The sequence below is a fragment of the Haemaphysalis longicornis genome, unplaced genomic scaffold, assembly GCF_048455015.1.
Source record: "Haemaphysalis longicornis isolate Haplotype H1 unplaced genomic scaffold, Haemaphysalis longicornis Haplotype H1 scaffold_2, whole genome shotgun sequence".
Taxonomy (NCBI): Eukaryota; Metazoa; Arthropoda; class Arachnida; order Ixodida; family Ixodidae; genus Haemaphysalis; species Haemaphysalis longicornis.
Window position 1 is genome coordinate 103332944 of NW_027526295.1, and position 21865 is coordinate 103354808.

The 21865-nt window shown below is 48.1% G+C and overlaps 1 long non-coding RNA gene across 1 annotated transcript in view; it reads right to left on the reverse strand.

Annotated features, from left to right (window-relative positions):
• Positions 1 to 6964: 6964 nt before the first annotated feature.
• The window catches only part of LOC144167279 (uncharacterized), a 144816-nt gene continuing 129915 nt past the window's right edge, over positions 6965 to 21865 (reverse strand). Inside the window, exon 4 of the long non-coding RNA XR_013321917.1 lies at positions 6965 to 7087. This is a non-coding gene — a long non-coding RNA (uncharacterized LOC144167279). The remainder of the gene's footprint in view (positions 7088 to 21865) is intronic.

Sequence of the window (21865 nt, forward strand, 5' to 3'; positions counted from 1 at the left end):
TTGGTGAAGAAGCTGCAATTTATAACAAGCTACATGACCTTCTTTTAAATAGGAAAAATATATGAGACTGTGATTAGCCAATTCAGAAGAAAGAACCCTAGAAAACCACACTTTGTTAGTAAGAGTTCCGGCCAGTCGCGGCGAAAAAGGTAGAAAGGTGTGCGGACACAAGACCACTTGGGCAAAAACCTAGTGTAGACTTTAGAATTGTGGGGGTGTGCCTCGAAGACTGAAGCAAGCCGAGAGGGAGGGAGGAAGAGAAGAAATGTTTACTGCAAAGCACTAACGGTGCTCCACGAGTGGTTCTCTTTTCACGAGCAACCATGACCTGCCTTAGCACCGGTTTCTCTCTGGGTGAGCAAGAACTGATCCGAGAGGCAGGGGCTGGAGAGCAGTTTCCCACTGCTCTTGAGGTTTTTGGATGCGGGGAAGAGGTGGTACGGGGCTTGTTTCTTCTGCATTCTTCTTCTACATTTTTCTACATTCTACATTCGAACCGTATCACGGAGTCTCCCATTTTTTCCACCTAAGCCCGGGAAGCCCGGTTCAATAGGACCATTTGAGAAGAGGAGTGATAAACATGTCTCTAAAGCAGTTAACCCTGGGGAAGAGTCCTCAATCAGGGACCCATTGCGTCGGTCCGGCTTTTTGAACCATAGATAATCCGCCCTTCATGGGATCGCAAGCTGTGTTCCCTGGCACAAAAAAAAAGCGTCATTCGAGAGTGCCTTAACTCTAATCTCACTGTAAACACAAGAAAAGTGATATACGAGCGCGCTATTTTCCTGTTAGCAGTTCTATTTTTAGCGGTCACGCACCCTGGCATGTAGCGAGGCGCATGCATGCTGCCTTCATTTTACTCAGTCCAAGTATCATTAGGGCTCTTCGATTTAGTCCTGGTAGAGTGAACTAAAATTATTCTACTTCACTCTAGTATGGAACTCACCGCGGACTCCCCGAGAAGCGGTTTGCCATTGGATTTTGACGGGGAATTCTCGGTCTACCCGCGGATTATCTGCGCCGAGTCCGCGTGCCGAATATATTTAAGAGGTACAAACAAACACGCAAATATATTCCTGAGCTTACCCTTAATTTTAATAAGGAGATGGTAACTTTAGAAAGGTTTTGCTGCGCTAAAGTCGGTGGAGGTCTTCATTGACCATAGGGTGCTTGCACAATCGAAATGTACGTTTGACAGAAATTCCTAGATATTGTCACGTAGACAGAGGATGCAGCTGTCTTAAAGGAAAAACAAGTTGATTGAAGCTAACTTGTGCTCCCCTAAAAAATAAAGACTACACAGGCGGCCAAGCAGCAGTCAACAATACGTCGATTTACATCCGGAGCATTGTAGATCAAAGAAGAATATTCTAAGCAGGTGAAGTTAGAGCCAAACGCTCGCCTATAAAAAGAAGATAACCAGTCCGGCATAAAAATAAAGAAAAGAACCCGCGCCTCGCTTGGGACACAGATAACACAAACGGGTGCTGCCCGCAGTAAAAAAACACAAACAAACCCAACAGATGGTTCACGGCATTACTCCCCCTCTAAGAACTCGTCGACCCGATGCTATAATAAAACTACACTCCAACAAACAACCACAAAAAAGTCCGTCATCTGAGGTGAACCACGTGGACGACGTCGGGTCGCGTGCGCCGTCGTCATGTGCCGGAATCACCATCGAAGATGACTTCGCAGGTCACTTGGCCAACACGTTGTAGAATCCGGTAGGGTCCGAAATACCGTCGCACAAGCGTCTCACTCAGTCCGCACCGCCGGATGGGAGTCCGAACCCACACACGATTTTCGGGGAGGCACTCGGCGTCTCGGCTTCGGAGGTTGTAGCGGCCGGCATCCACCAGCTGCTGGTAAGTTATACTAACTCGAGCGAGCTGGCGGGCCTTCTCCGCATGTTGAAGGTATCTTTGGACGTCGGCGTTGAGGTCGTCTTCCATGTGCGGAAGCGTGGCGTCGGGCATCATAGTCGGGCGTCTTCCGTAGACAAGCTCGAACAGTGTCATCTGCGTAGTTTCCTGGGTCGCTGTGTTATACGCAAACGTGACATACGGGAGGACGTTGTTCTAAGTCTTATGTTCAACGTAGTCGTACATAGACAGCATATCCGCGATCGACTTGTTCAGACGTTTCCAAAGTCCGTTCGGTTGGGGGTGGTATGCCGTCATTCTTCGGGGATCCGTGTTGCTGTAGGGTAAGATTCCTTGCATACCCTCCGCAGTAAAGGCCGTTCCGCGGTCCGTGATTCGGACTTCAGGAGCTCCATGTCACAGCACAACTTGGTTTATGAAGAACTTCGCGACTTCTTGTGCAGTCTCCCTCGGAAGATCGGCGGTCTCTGCGTAGCGGGTCATGCAGTTCGTCGCTACGACAATCCACTTGTTCTACAATAGTGACGTAGGGAACGGGCCTAAAAGGTCAATTCCAATCTGTTGGAAGGCCCTCGATGGGACGGCGGTCGGCTGCTGCAGAAGTCTGGCGGGTGTTGCCGGCGGCGTTTTTTGTCCCTGGCAGAAACGGCAGTTGCGTACGTATTAGGGCACATCGGTTGTAAGGCGGGGCCGTTAGTACTTCACGTTGATTTTTGAAATACTGCGTGCCTTGCCAAGATGCCCGGACGACGCGTCGTCATGGCACGCTTCCAGAATTTCGTCTCAAAGGTCAGTGGGGATGACACGAAGATAATTCGTCCTCGTTCTTGGGCTGAAATTCTTTGTTACGAGGAGGGAGTTTTTCAGGGTGAATGCTGGTAAGTTGCGTTTGAAGGCCCTTTGCACAGCGACGTTTCGTTCTTCGAGGTAGTCAATCATGACGCATAACTCGGGGTCGGCGCGCTGCTGGGCGGCAAGGTCGCTCCTCGTCACGACTCCGAAGAACGCGCTGTCTTTATCGGAGTCTTGGGGTGTTGGGTACACGGGGGCGCGGACAGGCAATCGGTTTTGGAATGTTTCCTTTTCGAATTTGTAGACGATTGTAACGTCGAACTCTTGCAGGCGCAAACTCCACCGCCCAAGGAGGCCAGGGGGGTCCTTCCAATTGGCGAGCAAACACAGCGCATGGTGGTCTGTCACAACCTTGAACGGTCTACCATACGGGTATGGGCGAAATTTTGAAACGGTCTATATGATAGCCAGGCACTTTTTTGGAGCCACAGTAGTTTTTCTTCTCCTTCGACAGACCACGGCTGCCATAGGCGATTACCTTTTCGCAACCGCTTTGCTTTTGGTCGAGGACGGCACCCAAGCCTATATTACTGGCGTCCGTATGCCTTTCTTTTTCGGCGTTTTCGTCGAAATGAGCCAGCACGGGCGGGCTTTGCAGGCGATTTTGCAACTCGCAGAGTGCTTTATCTTGGTCGTTTTCCCAGCTAAACGGGTTGCTACCTTTTGTCAAGCGTGTGAGTGGCTCTGCGATGCGGGCGAGTTTGCGACGAAACGCGGGTATTATGCGCACAGTCCGAGAAATATTCGCACGCCCTTCCTGCCTTTCGGCATTGGGAAGGTCGCAATGGCTGAAGTTTTTGCCAGGTCCGGTAGGACACCCGCGGCGTTGACGACGTGGCCAAAGAACTTGAGTTCCTCGTACGCGAAACGGCACTTTTCAGGCATCAGCGTTAACCCCGACGGGCGAATGGCCTGGAGTACAGACTCCAACCGTGCAAAATGTTTGTCGAACATACGGGCGAATACCACAACGTCGTCGAGGTATACGAGGCAGGTGTGCCACTTCAGGCCAGCTAGCAGACTGTCCATAACTCTTTGAAACGTTGCTGGCACCGTGCACAGCCCAAAAGGCATCACCTTGAACTCGTATAGGCCGTCCAGTCTTATCTCGATCTCTCTATGGACTTCAATGTGCCAGTAGCCGGTCTTCAGATCCATCGATGAGAAGTACTTCGCATGGCAGAGGTGCTGGAGGGCGCCGTCGATTTGTGGGAGGGGGTACACGTCCTTTTTCGTGATTTTGTTCAGTCGCCGGTCGTCAACGCAGAACATTAATGTGCCATCTTTTTTCTTTACGAGTACGACCGGTGCAACCCAGGTGCTTTTCGATGGCTGTATAATGTCGTCGACTTTAGTTCGGATGGCTTCCCGCTCGTGTGAAGAGACGCGGTATGGTGACAGTGGGGTAGGCCGGGCTCCATCTTCAGCTATAATTCGGTGCTTCGCTAGGGGTGTCTAACGTAATATTGAGTTTGACGAAAAACACTCGCTGAAGCGACGCAGGAAATTCAGTAATCTGTCCCGATTTGCTTGCGGCTGCGCTGCGTTCAAGTCGAAAGGATGCGGCAGCTTGCAAGCATCTCCGCGGGCGCGTTCAAATTTGGTGACCGCGATCACTTGACTTGCGTCTTGCGTTTCTCTGAGAAACGCAAACAGTTCCTCCCTCACACCACGCATTACGAAGCGTCACTTCTTTTCTTCCGTCATTTCGGGGTTCGCAGGGCGAAATAGTTGCTTCATCTCCTCGACGAAGATCACGACCCCTTCGTTTGGGTGTAGCGTGCGCGTTCCCAACAAAAGGGCGGCTTGTCCTTTCCGCGCAGTGGTAGCCAATGTTATGAGGAATTCGCTCGGAAAGAGAATCCAGTCGGTTAGGGAGCTTTCATTGTTCTCAAACCACGTTCGGGCCGTATCTTGTAAATAGAAAAACACATTGCGGAAAGTTTCTTCGTCATCCCACCTGTTAAAAATGCGGACATGCACCACATCCACCGACCAGTGCTCAGGGTCTTTTCCGGGGGATCCGCGGAACGATGGTGGTTCCCGGGGCTGTTGCAGGACAAGGGCCGGATTAGAAGCGCTGGTCATGGTGCCTGCGTTGATCATGGTGGTTTTCACGTCGTCTTCTTTCTTCAAGTTACCCGGAAGCAGTCAAAACTCTGGCTGAAGACCTTGGTATCGGCGACTGACACGAGTTGGGCTCGCTTGCCGGCTTGGCGAGGGCTTAGGCTGCATGTACCCCGCACCTTCACCCGATGTCACGAAGCCAAACATAAGTCAGCCGTCTTGACGGAAATGCACGTTTATTGAAGCGAATGTGTGCTCCCCTATAAGCTCAAAAAGTACACAGGTGGCGAAGCAGCAATCAACGAAATGACGTGAGTCGCCGAGCATTGGGGAGTCGAATGAATGCCACGGCGTCTGCTCTGCAGGCTTTTATCTATCGGCGCGAGTGTTGCTCGAACCATCAATTTACATCCAGAACATTGTAGATCAAAGATTATTCCAGGCCCGTTGATGCTATGGTGAAACGCTCTACTTATCCGAATGAGATAATCCGCGCGGCATAATAATAAAAAAATGAAACATGCGGTTCGCTTGGGACACAGATAGCACACCTCGGCGCAGCTGGGAAGTAAAAGCAAACCATAAATAAACAAACCCAATGCATTGTTAGCGGCAATATTCTGCATTTGTGTGTTTGGAAAATGCTGCTTTTACGGATTCTATAAAAGCCTCACCCTTCAACAAGTTTACGTCGCGCTTCCAGAACTCCAACCTAAATTTCTTATACCATTATTTCTTTATCCCAGGGAAAATGAAACAAAACAATAGTCACGAAAAGATGCGTCATTAAGGCAATGTTTTTGGCATAAGGCAGCTAGAGCACACAAACCGTAAACCCTATCTAATCGTGCGTGGCTCGCTCCTGAAAAGGCGTGAATCTCAACGCTCGGCTACAACCGCGAGTTAATGGACGAGTGTCAAGCGACTTACACACTCCGCTGTGATTGTAGGGAGAGGAATCACGCCACCTGTTCGACACAGAATACGTGAGAGGGTAGACTGTGCACCACCTGGTGCCTAGTTTAAGTGCGCGTGGTCCACTTGTTTATTCTGCTTCTTCGATTTTCTTCTTCTTCGCCGTTATAGCAGAAACAATGGAATAAAAGAAGTTGCGGCGGCGGAAAGAAGCGCATTGGCTGCAACCATGGACTAAAACCTTCGTGATGGTCGTGAAGGTATCATACTGCTTAGCTACCTTCAAGTATTACGCGTTCGTGATAGCTTCCTTCATTTTTCTTTATTTAAACTATGAGATCCTCTACTGTAGTTTATTCTCTGGCCAAGCAAGCTCCTGTCCTTTCCCTTGACATAACTCCTGTTATTTGTCTTTCCAATTCCCAGTGAGCTGACCTTAGTTTGCTTTCATGTTGTTTATAAGGAGCTAAGTTTTCTCTCCACGTTTCATCACCGGCAGGGCGCGTTGGTTGTAAAGGCTTCTCTTCAGTGATAGAGGTCTCTTACTTTTCAATAATTTGGAGTGCTGGCTGAGTTCACCCCAGCGCATACCTTTACTGTGTCATATTTTTTTTTTCTCCCGGAGAAAGCCACCCTACAACACATCAAATGGGCATGCCGCAGAAACCTCGTTCCCCGAATAGAGCATTAAACATCAGGACTCAAGAGCAATGGGAGGCCACCTTGCTCAGCTCTCACCCCGACTTGCAACTACTCGTCCAGCTGGCGGAAGATGCCGCTAGGGCCCACGGGCTCATGGCCGCCATCTAACGGGGAAGGCTAGGTGAATTCCTCCCTGTCACCCCCTTCCTTTTGCCAGTTTCGGTTTAAATAAACTTTCTTCTCTCTCTCTCTCTTCTCCTGGTGTTGTAAGCAGTGCAGACAGCTTTACCGAGGTAGTCATAATCTTCTACGTGGTCTGGTGTTTTGTTACATGTGCTGAACAAGGCGCTTTTAGCTTGTTATTTATCATTACTTTATATTATACATTTTATACGTTAGTTTTATTTTATATTTATTTTAAGCCCGACTGAAGGCTATGTTATGTAAGTTGAGTTCTTCAACCGTTTTGCAGGTGTACTGAAGACTCAGTTAGCAAGACTACGTCGTCTGCAAACCTCAAAGGGCTAAAGTATCCTTCGTTTTACCACGTTTTCTCACAAATGTTACCACACATAAAACACCTGAGAGATTGCCGAAGAGTTGGGTGGATTTTATTCTTATTTTATTTTGCGGGAATGTAGAACTCCTCCCGAAAGCAGGAAAAAATCTACACAAAAAGCTGTTTACATGAACGGCTTGAAATTGCCGCAGTTTATCAGGTTGTTCTGGAAGAAAACAGAAAGAAAAAACATGTACATTGTTCCACAGCTTTATAGCTCTCGCTGAAGAAGGTATTATTCTTGGGCCTTATTAGTTTTTCTGTGCAATAAACACTCGACTTTATGAATTAACAAAATACTTGCAACAAGTTCTGTGTTATATATTTTCATAGGTGGCCGCACACTAGGCTTCCGCATGAGTTATGTCACGCATAACGGTAAGGCAAAAGAAATACACTTGTGCAATAAAATGCGGGAAAACTACGGACCACACAGGAGCGTCATTTTCTGTCTTTGTGACAGAGCACTTGCGACCTGGGGTGTAAAGAACACTATTTCCGTCTCACGTGGCTGTGCACACTCTTAATGTCTCGTGTTTATCTTCTACCCCCGTGTGCATTTTGTGCCTGTTCTCGTTTTCTTCTTGCGTGAGGGAAATGTGTCTCCTCGATGTTCCGACCAAGTATTTTCCATCCTTACGAAGGTCTAGCGCAAGGTGCTAGCGGGGTCTTTCATCACAGCATATTTAACAATGTTCCTGTCGCACGGAGTATGTTACAGTGTTGTGTTGTATTTTGTAGAAGAGAAGCGATGCTTGAAATTGATTATGAGAAGACCCTTGAGAACTAAATAAATTGCGGAAAAAAGTGGGACACAGACGAAGTGATGACGGCCCTGTGGGTCCGTCTTCATTTCATCCGTATTCCTCCTTTCTTGCGCCGGTAATTTATTTAGTAATTGAGTACCGACATGTCGAGGACGCTGCCCTTATTAAGCCTTTGATAAAGAGTGTCACGAAATGTTGTTCTGCGCTTCGGGCTAAGTTCATGTAGGGGATGTTGTGAAAGAGTTTGTACCCGTGGCGTATCGTGAATGTTTCACAAAACTGATCGTCAACAAGCATGTACTCGAAAGTATTCCCGTTAGATCTCCCCTGAGGCAGGGTCTTTGCCTCTCCCCTGTTGTACTGCATTTCTTTGCAACCTTTTTGTTTTCGCGTAATAATGATGATTTGCGTGGGGTTTGCGTCCACTCGGGTGATGTGCGACTGTTAACATATGGGGATGAAGTGGCTGTATACTGGAGGAAAAGGAGAGAATAAACAATGCTATGACAACAACAAAATTTTGCCGCGCTAATAAGAGTTCTGTTAATTGGGCAAAGTGTGTGGGCTTTCTCACGGGGAGTGGGCGGCAGTACCATTCGTGTTTGAAAATGTGTCTTGGTACGGGCACATGATTGTCTTGGAGTTCCACTGCACAGCTATCAGGATAGCCGCGAATACTGGGAATACGAAACGGTGAGGCTACAGGGAATCCGAAATAAATACTGGGAATCCGAATACAGGGAAACTGAAACAAAATGGAAACTATGTCTGGGGTCGCGGTTTGTCTGTTGTCTCACGAGCTACAGTCTGCAACCTTTTCCTTGTAACAAAACTGCGGTACGTTATGCAAGACCGTCATTGTTCGCGAGTGCAGTTTCGAATATACATCGTGAATTTGCCGTGTTCGTGTGTTCTTCAGTTCGGTACCGTACTAGTAGAACCAATATTTTTTGGCGAGTTAATTAGGGTGGAGTTGGGCTGTATCACGTTTATATTAGCCGCTTGTTTACCGGTTTTTGTTTTAACGGGATACCAGTGACCCTTTCTCCGAACATTTTTACAAAGTGTAGTCTAAAATGCGTTGCCAACGTTTATTGTCTCGTCCGCAAATGAAAGCTATAGTAGCTATATGAAAGGGGTTGTGAACTCTTTTTAAGATAAATGAATGTAGATGCAATATCAAGCTAAAGGCTATATGAAGGAGGTTGTGGACGTTTTCAGGCTTCTAGCAGTATGGTTTTTACTGGTGTACCTGGCAACTACGCCAAAAAACCCGCTTACTTAAGACTTGAAAGATGTGTTACTACCTCTGCCACTTTACTGATCAGTGTATAGATTTGTTCTTGGCCAGAACGTATTATCTCGTGTTAAAAAGATGGCCATCCCAGCATCTGTGAAAACCTTTTCTTTAAGCAGCAGACCAATATACTGCAAATTAAGACGTGGTTGCAGGAGGAAGGCTTGTATTTTGTTGGTCCTATAACGTGCACTTTGTGAAACAAGGCGGAAACTGTTGAGCACATCTTCACGGAGTGCCGGGACACGACCTTTTTCTGTGATGTGTTATAAATAACGTTAACGATAGACCTACCCGATTCATCACAAGGAAAAATGCCTACGGTTTCTTTATGTACTTAGCGACAGCAGTGTGCCACATTACCTCACCATGGCTCTACTCTTGCATGCAAATTTGAGATCGAGGATGGTGGTGCGCCACTCTGACCCACCCGCCCTCACTGTGAGCAACTACTTCGGTCAAAAAATTAGTTTGCTTTTTGAAGTGTATAAGTTGCAGACACCATATCTGGGGTGTTTAGCTGTTTTGGAAGAATTGTGCACATTTGATGTTTATTTTACGTTTTCCGTCAGCCGAAGTTCGGCCAACGGCTTTTAATTTATCCCCGACGTCTACTGTGTGCCACAAAATGAAACAAAGGAACAGTTTTCGTTGCGCAATAGAATAAAGCCTCCAGCCCGCTCAAGCTAAGTCCCGGTTAAAATCCTGGCAGGGTGGTGCTTTCTTCTTTAAGGGCGCAGCTCTTTTGGCGCCCGTCTCTGGGCTGAGCCGCTTCGCTATGGTTACCGAGTGAGCGATGGGATGACCGAATATTGAAAGAAAGCAAAGGAGGAAAATGTATCGAAATTGTTAGGGGAGGGAGGTTCACCGTGGCGGGGAGAGCGCTCGCCGAGAGTGTGCGGTGGGGTAGGGGTGCAGCATGGTGTAAGCAGGAGTGTCGCAAATTTTTGAGGAGGGGGCGGTTTGCCGTGGCGCCTGGCACTGAGACACAGCAATACACTAGAAGCAAGAGACACAGGCGTTGCCCTTCCGTTCATTCAAAATGAGGACATGAAAGTCGTCTCAGACTCACCGGATGACAACCGAATTTACACAAACAGAAGAATTGTCACAATGGCCACGAAACATTTCAGACAAGCTCCTAAACAAGAACGCTGAATACGTCTGGGCACTTTATCACTCATGTCGTCGTGGAAACCTAATCGTTCACGCGCGTGCTTAAGAATTAGATCGGCGGGCTACACAGGAGAAAAGTAGTGCGTTAATCCGCAATTTGTTACATACAAAGATATCAGCACTGCATCCTTTCTAGACAGATGTACCAGCCAGGCATAATTCCCTAACAAAAGAACAATAACCCGCATTAAAGAAGTAGCTAACCAACACCTTTTGTCACTTAGAGTTAATGTATATTTATATAGGTTTTTCACTGTGGGAACCCCTCGACCATGCATACATTGTAAGAGTTGGCAACGGATTAAGGATGACAACACTTCACGAAAATAAACTTTAGAGCAGTGAAAGCTTCGATCGCCAGCTCTGATCCTGATGGGCCGCTTAGGATCATCGACAGGATGACGGCGACAGAAAGCTCTGTAAGGGTCCGGGAGTGATAACCCCACTTACAGCCTTCTTAACTGATTTCAATAAAATTTGTTTCTCCTTCTCATAGCAGTAATGGTGGACTCGGCCAACTTTAAGCTTTTAGCAGCACCTCTAACGCAGACACCAAGTACCAGTGGGCGCAGTCATTATGGCGAAGGATTTCGTGCACCATTACGTGGTCTGCACGACGCCATGCGCGCTGTTCGTATGCTCCGCATGTGCCGTTCCTGGGCTGGTGAGTGGAGATTCGCCGCTGAAATTACCTGCTCCAAATATCACGCCAAATTGGAAGACCTTGTATGATGTTATGGGATTTAGGAATCGCAATAATTTCCCCGTATCTAATGTCTCACAAATGCCAAAGTGGAGTACTATGGTGAATTACTACTACAATCATAAACCGCGAAACGGCGCAGTTTTGCGGCCAGAAAAAAATTAAGGAACTCATTTTGCAGTAATCCCGGCAAAGGGTTCTTTAAATTTTTGAAGCTAATTAATTATGCTCGCAACTTTTCATGGCACGCTGAAAAACCTATCGCGTCGATATGCCGCGATAGGCTTGAGAATGACCTAAAGCACAAAACGAATTGGTGTGGAACGGGAACATGGGCATAGCTGCTTTTGAGAGCGGGGAAGGCGATGTTGGCAGACAGACGTCGGTCGAAGCGCGTCGCGGCACCCGCATCTGCCCATTCGCTGGTCCAGTCGCAAAATGTCTCAACGGTACCCGTGGTCATGACTGCCGCAACTGCTTTAGTTGTGGAAAACGAGGAATAAGTGTGAATGGCGGCGAGGAAATTCCTAAACTGTTCGATAAAAAACACATCATTGGACCACCACATCGTCATTTATTGCCCTGTGAAGACGTTACCACTTCTTCCACAGCAACTAGGCGTACCACCGCGACGCGGGCTGCAGCTGCAGCTGCTGCGCCGGAGCAACTAACGGATCAATCGCCATCGAAGACGATGCAAACAAACCAAGCCGTAAGCATGCATCACAACTAAATGGCCGCACGACCTAACAGCCAGGCCCATAGTAAGTGATCTTGAACGGCCGACGCGAGCAAAGCAACTCAACTACACACCAGTCGTGGCCATAACGCAAGGTAGGCCTAGCAGCTCTCCCCGTGTTGCGTATGCCGCAGGACTTCCCAATTCGGACTACAAAATAATCTATTGCCCTCGCGCCAGGCTGCACCAGACTGCGTGGGGCAATCAGCCAATTACGGCCGGCCTGCAGGCGGCCAGCGGAATTCCCAAAGGCATTCATCATCATCATCATCATCACCAGCCTATCTACGCCCACTGCAGGGCAAAGGCCTCTCCCATTATTCTCCAATTACCTCGGTCCTGTGCCAACTGTGACCAATTTATCCCCGCAAACTTCTTGATCTCATCTGCCCATCTAACTTTCTCCCACCCCCTGCAACGCTTGCCTTCTCTAGGGATCCACTCTGTTACCCTTAATGACCAGCGGTTATCTTTCCTTCGCATTACATGCCCTGCCCACGTCCATTTCTTCTTCTTAATTTCTACTAATATGTCTTTAACACCAGTTTGCTCTCTGACCCACTCCGCCCTATTCTTGTCCCTTAATGTTACACCTATCATTTTCCGCTCCATTGCCCGCTGAGTTGTTCTCAATTTAAGTTGAACCCTCTTAGTGAGCCTCCAAGTTTCTGCCCCGTAGGTGAGTACCGGTAACATGCAGCTGTCATACACTTTCTTCTTCAGCGACAATGGTAGGCTGCTATTCATTATCTGAGAATGTCTGCCATATGCACCCCACCCCATTCTGATCCTTCTAATTATCTCTGCCTCATGGTTGGGATCTGGGGTCACAACTTGGCCTAAGTAGATATATTCGCTTACCACTTCCACTGCCTCGCCACCTATCTCAAACTGCTGTGCTGTCCCGAGGTTATTGATCATTACTTTAGTTTTCTGCATATTAATTTTCAGGCCCACGGTTCTACTCTATTCGACCAGTGTGGAAAGCATGCTTTGCAATTCGTCCCGCGAGTTACTTAGCAAGGCAACGTCATCAGCAAATCTGAGGTTACTGAGGTATTCTCCATTAACCCCTACTCCCACCTGTTCCCAATCCAACGTTCTGAATACTTCTTGTAAGCATGCTGTGAACAACATTGGAGAGATTGTGTCTCCTTGTCTGACACCCTTCCTTATAGGTATTTTACTGCTCTCCCTATGGATGATGATGGTAGCTGTAGACCCACTGTAGATATCCTCTAGTATTCTTACATAATGCTCATCTACCCCGTGGTTCCGTAATGCCTGAATGACTGCTAGGGTTTCGACCGAGTCAAATGCTTGCTCATAATCTATGAAGGCTATATATAGGGGTTCAGTATACTCAGCGCACTTCTCTATCACCTGATTGATCGTGTGAATATGGTCTATTGTTGAATAACCTTTACGGAACCCTGCTTGTTCTTAGGTTGACTGAAATCTAAGGTTGCAGAGATTCGGTTAGCGCTTTATTAACCATTAATTCATAATACAAGTGCAGGCAATTCATGATCTAGTCGTAGCAAACATACCAAATGAAGACTGCGCGGAAGCACTATACTAAGTATCCACGGTTCTGCTAGGCGAAGTGAAATACAAGCACTTCCCTGGAACAATCTGGGGTGAGATCAGGGGCAATACAACAGAACAACTGCCGCACATTCCAGCGCCTATGATGATGATGATGGTTGGTGTTGAGTGGCGGAAGTGTAACGAGGGCAAAGAGCGCCAGAGAAGAAGTTATTTAGGGTTGAAGAGAAGTGATTACCACAAAAAGGTAAGTGTAAAAACGTGTAAACTAGGCATACTAAAATCGATTAAATATACTATCCTGTGGACCAGACCACAGGATAATGTCCAGCTTTATTCTGTGGACCAGACCACAGGATAATGTTCAGCTTTATTCTGTGGACCAGACCACATGGTAATATTCAGCTTTGTTCTGTGTATTAACTCTATGGTTCTGTGGATCAAGATTGCCAAAATCGTGGTAGAGTAGGCCACGTACACTTAATATTTGTTTTGTAGGTGGTTGGTCTACAAACATTTGCGGGGGGCAGGCCAACTTAACTGAGCGTTTTCTGCGTGGTTTGTCCACAGGTTCGTGATCTGGTTTACAAAAAACCTAGGCTATGAACCTCGTAATACATATTTTTGATGCCGATATTTAACGTACCGCAACATTTTTTTTAGCAAGCCCGCCCCGAAGTCAACTGAAGCCATGCCAAGCTTGTTGTTCCATAATAAACATTGCGACTGTTACAAAGTTCGCGCGGGACAAATACGGCGCAAACTGAGCGTCCTGTAGCGTTAAAACGGTCGGCATCGTGTCATTGGGAGTTGAAGACGTTTCTTTGCCCTCCTAAATATTGTGAACGTGAACTCGGCCGCATTTCGACGCATCATGGTGTGGAACGTAGGGCTCGCCGCTTCGGACGTCTTTGTTGATTTCGTGTGTTCTGTTATGCTGTGTACTAATTTTACGCTACCTGCATCGCTTGCTGCGTGTAAAGGGGAATGCTGTTCTGATTAACGGAGATGAAACCGTCGGGGAGGGGAGGGGGGGTATAGAGGTATGCAGCTTTGCTGTAAATGTCTCTTGTCTTCGAAGCACGAAGCGTTCTAGCTCGAGGCGTACACGGGAGTTTCTGTGTTTTTCTTTTTTTTACTACGCTTTTTTTATTGCATATAGAACAAACAGTCACGTCAATGACTACGACGCTGGTTTAAAACACATCAGTGTCGGTTTAAAACCCGCTCACCGAACTTTGGTGGGCAAAAACTATCATAAACATCGAAATAAGACAATTCTTCCAAAATTGGTAACCACGTAAGCTCCGGGCACTGCATATTACGCGTTACGAGGCGCTCTAGCGCGAGGCGTAAACGAGTGTCTGGGTGTTGTAGTACGTGACACGGGACGAAGATTACGACGACGACGACGGGAGATGCCAACAGCCTCAGCCCCTGAGCGGCTTGGCCCCTAAAGAGAAGTAGGTGCCGTCAGAAGTAATTTGAGCACGGGAGCTGTGGCCGAACCGCATAGGAGCCAATAGGAGCGCCGTGTAGATGCACCGGTGGTAAACGAAAGGAGCAGAACACGCATGCGTGCCTGCCGACGGTGATAGCATTAAGAATTTTTCGGTTTTTCTTCATTAGGCTGTTTGGTTTTATTAATAGCTTTTTAGCAAGAGATTTCCTCCTCCTCCTCCTTACAGTTGTTCATTTTGTAAAGGACATAAGCATGTGCCCCATGCACGATGCATGTGCTCAGCCATCTCACAAGCATCAGCCGCTTAAGTGGGCTGGGAAATTATATGTACTGTTCCTGTAAATAAAGATTGCTAGTATTATTATCCGCTCGTACAGCCGGCTGTGAGATAGGTCGGTGCGCCAAGACAGCACATGAGAGAAAGCAGCGTGTTTACGGAGTCACGAAAAGTTTTCGTCCACGGCCGTACAACCGAATGCACTGAAGAGGCAAGGTTCTCAAGACAAACGCAAGCGAAAGAAGAAACTTGTGGAGCAGACATGCAACTACACACCACAACTTAGAGCTCAGCGGACCGGCGCACGCTGTCAACACTGCCGCCTGCCTAAAGTCCCTCCAACTCGCGACCAGAGCGGCCACCCGGGAAAGCACAGTCGGCACAGTTTTCAAACTGAAATAAACGTTGCACGACACGACCGCGCCGAACAGCACCGCCAGGCGCCGCCTCAAATGGTCCACAAAATAATGCTCAGCATTATCCTGTGGTCTGGTCCACAGAATAAAGCTGAACACTATCCTGTGGTCTGGTCCACAGAATAGGCACTGCGTTAAATATAACAGTGATGGCTGGTGTATAGGGCCAGATTTGATTATGCTTGATAGGAAATGAGGTTTAAAACTTTACATCTGACAAATACTTAAGAATCCGTTTCACAGGGACCATGGCATCATCACCCAAAAACAACGATGGTTAGAGTGGAATGTGTTGTCTGTATAATTCAGGGAAATGTTTGTATCGTGTTGTGTCAAGTGCCTTGGATGTTATTAGTATGTAGACTATGGATAGTGCCTCTACGCGCCTGCTGTACAGGGGTCTTGAAGATCCCGTGAGCAGATACGACTTGCATGTGCGTGCCCTATCCGTAGCCCAGCCAAAGTGACTTCTGTGTATCTGTTGCGTGTGTCGGTAGTCCATGGTATGAAGTGTGGGTTGATTTCGTGTACCTTGTTGTCAACCTGTTCACTCCAGTCTGCTTTCCATGTTTCACGAAGTTGTTCTCGAATGTGTGGCTTTATGTCAGTGTACGGAGCTGTAGTTATATATACTGTGCCTTGTAGTGCAGCACCGGCAGCCATTTCATCAGCAACCTCATGCCCGACGATCCCACAGCTGCCTGGAACCCAGTATAAAACTATATAAATGTTTGCGGTACATGCAGATAGAATAGCTTCAAAAATAAGATTAGCTACGTAGTTTTTAAACCGGTTGTTAGAGGACAGCGCACGTACAATGCTTAGGGAGTCCGTGTACAAAATGGACTTTGGAATCTTGTGTTGGACAATGTTATCAACAACCACTAAGATGCCGTATGCTTCAGCCGTGAAAATACTGTTCTGGGCATTCATTGTTTGACCGGCACGAAAGTTCTTTTCGTGTGCAGCAAAAGACACAGCGGTAGCAGCCTTCTACGCATCACTATAAAATTCTGCGCACCTGTACTAATCCTGTAAAAACAAAAAAATGCTGCAGAATCGCAATTCTTGGTGCCCTGTTTTCATCAAGCTGCGTAAAAGACAGGTCACAGAACAAAGGGCGCAGATTCCATGGTGGTATAAAATCAGTGATGGGTGTCTTGTGAATGTTTAAAAAGGAGACCTTGAGCTCAGAGGCTTCCTCTCTTACCCTAAGTGAAAAGGCAAAAATGAAAGGGCGATTTAAAAACAGTTTTCAGCATGTAGTAATAATGGTGGAATTAAATGGGTTGTTATTCGGGGGCCATGATTTTTGAGGCATAGAACAAGTCCATGAAAATCCTCTGGTGATATAGGAACCATTTATCACACTCTGCGTAGAGGCTTCGGTCTGGACTAGTGCGAAAAGCGCCACAAGCAAGGCGAGCTACAGATGCAGCCCTGGGTCGAGCATTTTTAGTGCCGTTTTTGTTGCAGCCCAATAAACGACACTTCCATAGTCCAAACAAGACCCCACAGGCTGGTAAAAATACGTACGAGGAGTTGCTTGTCCGTTCCATAGGACTGGTGTGGCAAGATTTTAAGAATGTTGACAGCCTTTCGACATTTATGTTTCAGTTGTTTAATGTGACGCATGAAACGCCATTAGGAGTAATGTCCGGGTCTGGATGGATCTCACGCTTCCTGGAGAAGACAACAGAAGTGCTTTTTTTCTGGATTAAGTTTAAAACCGTTCTTGTCTGCCCAGCTGGGAAGTTTGTTGACACGGAGCAGGACTTGGCGCTCACAGATGGACATATTGCATGATTTAAAAGGTACCTGCACGTAGTCTACATACATTGAATAAGAGATTGTAGGTGGCAGTGCCTTTTTAAAGGATTTCATCTTAACTATGAACCGAGAGCAGCTTAGAACTCCACCTTGCGGAACGCCGTTTTCTTGCACATGAACCCTTGAGAGTGCGCTACCAACTCTCACATGAAATGGCCTTTCGAACAAATAACTAGCAGGAGTGTTCAGCATGTTGCCTGAGACACCAAATGACTTCAGGTCACTGCGGATCCCGTAGCGCCACGCGGTGTCATAGCCCTTCTCAATGCAAAAAACACTGTGGCGCAAAACTGTTTATGATTGTTAAGAAAGGGGCGGGCGAAGAGAAGCAGAGAGGCAGGAGGCCACCGTTCCGAGCAGTTTCTTCTTCTTCTCTTTATTCCCCTACCTCTTTTTCTACATTCTCCCCCCACCAGAAGATGGAGGTCCCATTTCTAGGAAATGAAGTGTCTGCACCGGTCTCTTAATTATCTTCCCATCCTGCGTCTTCAAGCTACAGGCCCGACTGAGCCCGTCTCGTCCAGGAAAAACTTCTGTGACACGGCCCAGCAACCAAAGGATCCTGGGGGTGCCAGTTGCCTCCACCAAGACCACGTCCCCAACTTGTAAACTTCGGTTGGACGCACTTGGATGATGATGAAAGGACCTCAGCTCAAGGATATACTCTCTTCTCCAGCGATTCCACAAGTGGTCCAAAAGCTTCTGCCGGTACCGAAGCTTGCTAATTGTGGTTTCACGTGTCACCTGGTTGATGTAGGAGTCGTCCTCATAGCCTGGGCCAGGTATGCTCAGCAAGGAAGTTCCAATGAGAAAGTGCGCAGGGCATATAGGCGAGGGCTCCTCCGCACTGGTGTACGTATAAGTAAGAGGCCTTGAATTGATGACAGCTTCTACTTCTGTAAGAAGCGTGGTCAGCTCCTCTGCGCTCAGGCTCGTCTTTCCAAGCACCTTCCGCAAGGCTGACTTTACGGAGCGAATCAGCCTCTCCCACCAACCTCCCCACCACGGCGCTGCTGGGACTATGAATTTCCACTTAATCCGGTTGGTGGCGAGAAATGAGGATAATGGAGAGGTGCCCATTATCCTCCGTGCCTCTTTGATATCTCTTGAAGCTCTTCTGAATGCGAGCGCGTTGTCGGAGTACAAAGTGCACGGTACCCCTCGGCGCGCCAGGAACCGACGAAAAGCGAGAAGGAAAGCGTCCGAAGAGAGTCCGGTTGTTAACTCTAGGTGCACAGCTCTTGTGGTAGAGCACGTGAACAGCAATACATAAGTCTTTGAAGTAGTTGCGCCCGGGGTGTTTTTCACGTAAAGTGGACCGGCGAAGTCGAGTCCAGTTACCTCAAATGGTTTGGAAGCCAGTAGTCTGTCCTCAGGCAGCGGAGCATGTTGTACGTTAACAGGTCTGCTGCTGAATCGTTTACAGAGGAAGCAAGCACGAATCACCTTCTTCGCCTCCTGCCGAGCATGAATAACCCAAAAACGTTGACGTAACTGGGCCATAGTGCTCGCTACGCCACCATGAAATACACGACAGTGGGCTTCAACAACCATTAACCTTGTGAAGGCATGCCGCTTGGGTAGTACGACCGGATGCTTTTCCTCGTAGGCAGGTTTCATTCCCTGAAGACGACCACTTAGACGAAGAACTCGGTTGTTGTCGAAAAATGGGTGGAGGTTATGCAGGACAGATTGTTTGTCGACACAATGGCCACATCGAAGTTGCCCGATCTCTCGGTTGAAAACTTCATTTTGGGTATGCCGTATCCAGAAAATCTCGGCCCTGTCCATCTCCTCGGCGGTGATCGACGCAGGAAACGACCTTTTGCGTACGTCGACAACGTTCCATGAACCTGAAGACCTGTGCTGTGATACGCAGCAGCTTTTGCAGACTGCTAAATCTCTCGAGGCATAAAATGGGCTCTGAATTTCCCTGTGTCTGAAGAAGCACCCCTGCAAACTGAGAGACCTTATCACCCGGCTGTGGGGGCACCATCTGCTCCCCGCAAGCGTCTTTCAATCTGCTTGGGTCAGTAGGCCAGTCAGAACGCGGTTTCGGCAGCCATTCTGGGCCTCTCCACCATATTCGACTCTTACGTAGAGTAGTCGCCGACACACCTCTCGTCAACAAATCTGCAGGGTTATCTTCACCTGGGCAATATATCCAGTCCTCTGGTTTGGTTACAGTTGTAATTTCAAGTATTCGGTTCCGGACAAACTGGTTTTGTTTGTTCAGATGCCCTCGGATCCAGTTGAGTACGGTTGTAGAATCCGTCCACATGACAACGCTCAGCGACAACGTATCCCACGATGTTCGCAGGTATTTCACCATTCTCGTTCCTACCACTGCGCCCATCAGTTCCAGTTTCGGAAGAGTCAAGGCTTTCATCGGTGCCACTCGAGATTTGGCCATAATCAAGGAAGTGACAACATGATCATTGGTGTCTGAAGCCTTGAGGTATGTGCACGCTCCATATGCTTTCAAGCTGGCGTCTACGAAAACATGAATGTCAGCAGCTTTCACTACTGTGTCAAGCCCATGACTCAGGCACCGTGGGATCCTAATCGAAACCAGCTGGAGTAAATCGGCGCACCAGGCTTTCCACAACATAGCTACATCGGTGGGTAGCTCAGCATCCCATGACACCTGCCTCATCCACAATTGTTGAAACAGGATCTTAGCTGTGACAGTAAATGGCGCGAGAACTCCAAGTGGATCGAAGATCCTGGCCGCCGTCTTCAGCAAAGAACGCTTCGAGTTAGATGTGACCGAAGCCAAGTTTTGGGTTACTGCTTTGGGCGATAAGTCAAAACAATCATGCTCTATATTCCAAAGCATTCCCAGCACGGTCCCAGAAGTTGATGCTCCGTCAACGTTTTCCTCTTTCTGGTCAAAAACCTTCTGAAGCTGCTTGTTATTAGTTTTCCATTTACGAAGATTTATAGCAGCTTTACTCATTATAGATTTCGATCTCTCGTAAACGTCCAATCCTTCGTTGTATGTGTCCGCTCCTATGAGTAAGTCATCCACGTAAAACGACTTCTTCAGTTTTCTGGCGAAGTCATGGTCGTCCTCGCTCACCGTATCCAGATGATGGTGGATACTGGCCATGAGCAGAAAGGGACTTAAGGTTGAGCCGAGTGGCACTCTCGTCATTCTCCATTTGACCATCTTTTCCGTGGAACTGGTGAAAATGTTCTCAAACCAGAGAAATCTGAAAGCGTCCCGATCCGTTTCTTGCACTTCGATTTGAAGGAATGCCTTTTCTATGTCCGAGTTTATAGCTATGGGATACCACCTGAACCGCAGCAGAACCTGAAGTAACTCTGGGTTGATAGATAGATAGATAGAAACTTTATTGTTCATGGGAAGGTTAGGGCGAATCAGCCGCCTCGGTCCAGGCAGCCGCTGAGGGCCCTGATGATGTGGGCCGCCAGTTCCCGTTGCTGTTGGAAACTCGCCGCAACAGCCAGCCACTCTCCGGTGTAATTGTGTGGTTGGGTTGGGTTGTAGGGGCACTCCCACAGAATGTGGTCCTGGGTAGGGGGAATAAGGCAGTGGGGACAGAGTGGGACAGGGGTGTCTGGCGTGCGTTGGAACAGATGGAGCTGGGTGGGTGTGTGCAGTGTATATGTTTGCGCCTGCCGAATGACTACTTGCTCGCGACGGGTAAGCCCGGAATGGAGGGGAGGAAACGTGCGGCGTATGCTTAGAATGTCTGCTAAGGTGGGGAGCGGAGGGGGAGGACAAGGATTTGTGTCGCGAGCATCGACAGGGGCCCGGAGGAGAGGTTCGCGGGCAAGCTGATGAGCTCGTTCATTCCCTGCAACGCCTGCGTGACCAGGGATCCAGTGCACGTGAAAAGGCCCTTTAACGTTGTTGAAGAGGGACAGTGAGGAGGGGAACGCAAGACCTTGAGCCAGGTGGTAGCATGCTGACTTCGAATCGGTGTAGATATTGGTCGTGCGGACGGGGGATGTGTTGTCAGCAGCGGCAAAAGCGATAGCGAGAAGTTCGGCTTCTTCTGGGGAGGTGCAGCGTCGAGTGATGGAGTAGTGAGTACCCTCTGAAGTGATGAAGGCGACCGCACCGAGGTTATCTTCAAATGCCGCATCTGTGAATACGTGGCGGCTGTCGGTATCACGGTTTACTTTCTTGGCGTAGTATGCGGCACGAATAAGACGGCGTTTGGGATTGCGTTCCTTGTCCATGTGGCGGGGAATAGGTGCTACGGTAATATGTTGGAGTATTTTGCTGTCTAGAGGAGTTGTTTGAGGTTGGGGTGGACGGGACGGGTATCCTAATGTGTGTAAGATATGAAGACCTGTTGCAGTTTCGGAGAGGCGTTGACGTTGGTGGCTGCGGTGGATGTCACTTATGTCAGTAACCGTCGGGAGAACACCAAGTTGCGCAAGTCGGGTGGTGCTAGTGGTAATAGGAAGGCCCAGAGAAATTTTTGTCGCTTTGCGGATTAGAGCGTCAAGCTTCCCTTCCAAGGTGCGCGATAGGACGACGTACGGCGCTTGATAGCGAATGCGGGAGAGGATAAGAGCATCGCGGAGTTGAAGAAGGTCCTGTTCTTTGAGTCCCCTGGAGCGTGTAGTGACACGGCGCAGCATGTTAAGAATGGGTTCGGCCTGACGGAGAATGTGCTGCACAGCCAAACCTCCTCCTCCATCAGGTTGCATGTGAAGGCCAAGAACTTTCAAAGTTTTTTGTGGGTAGATG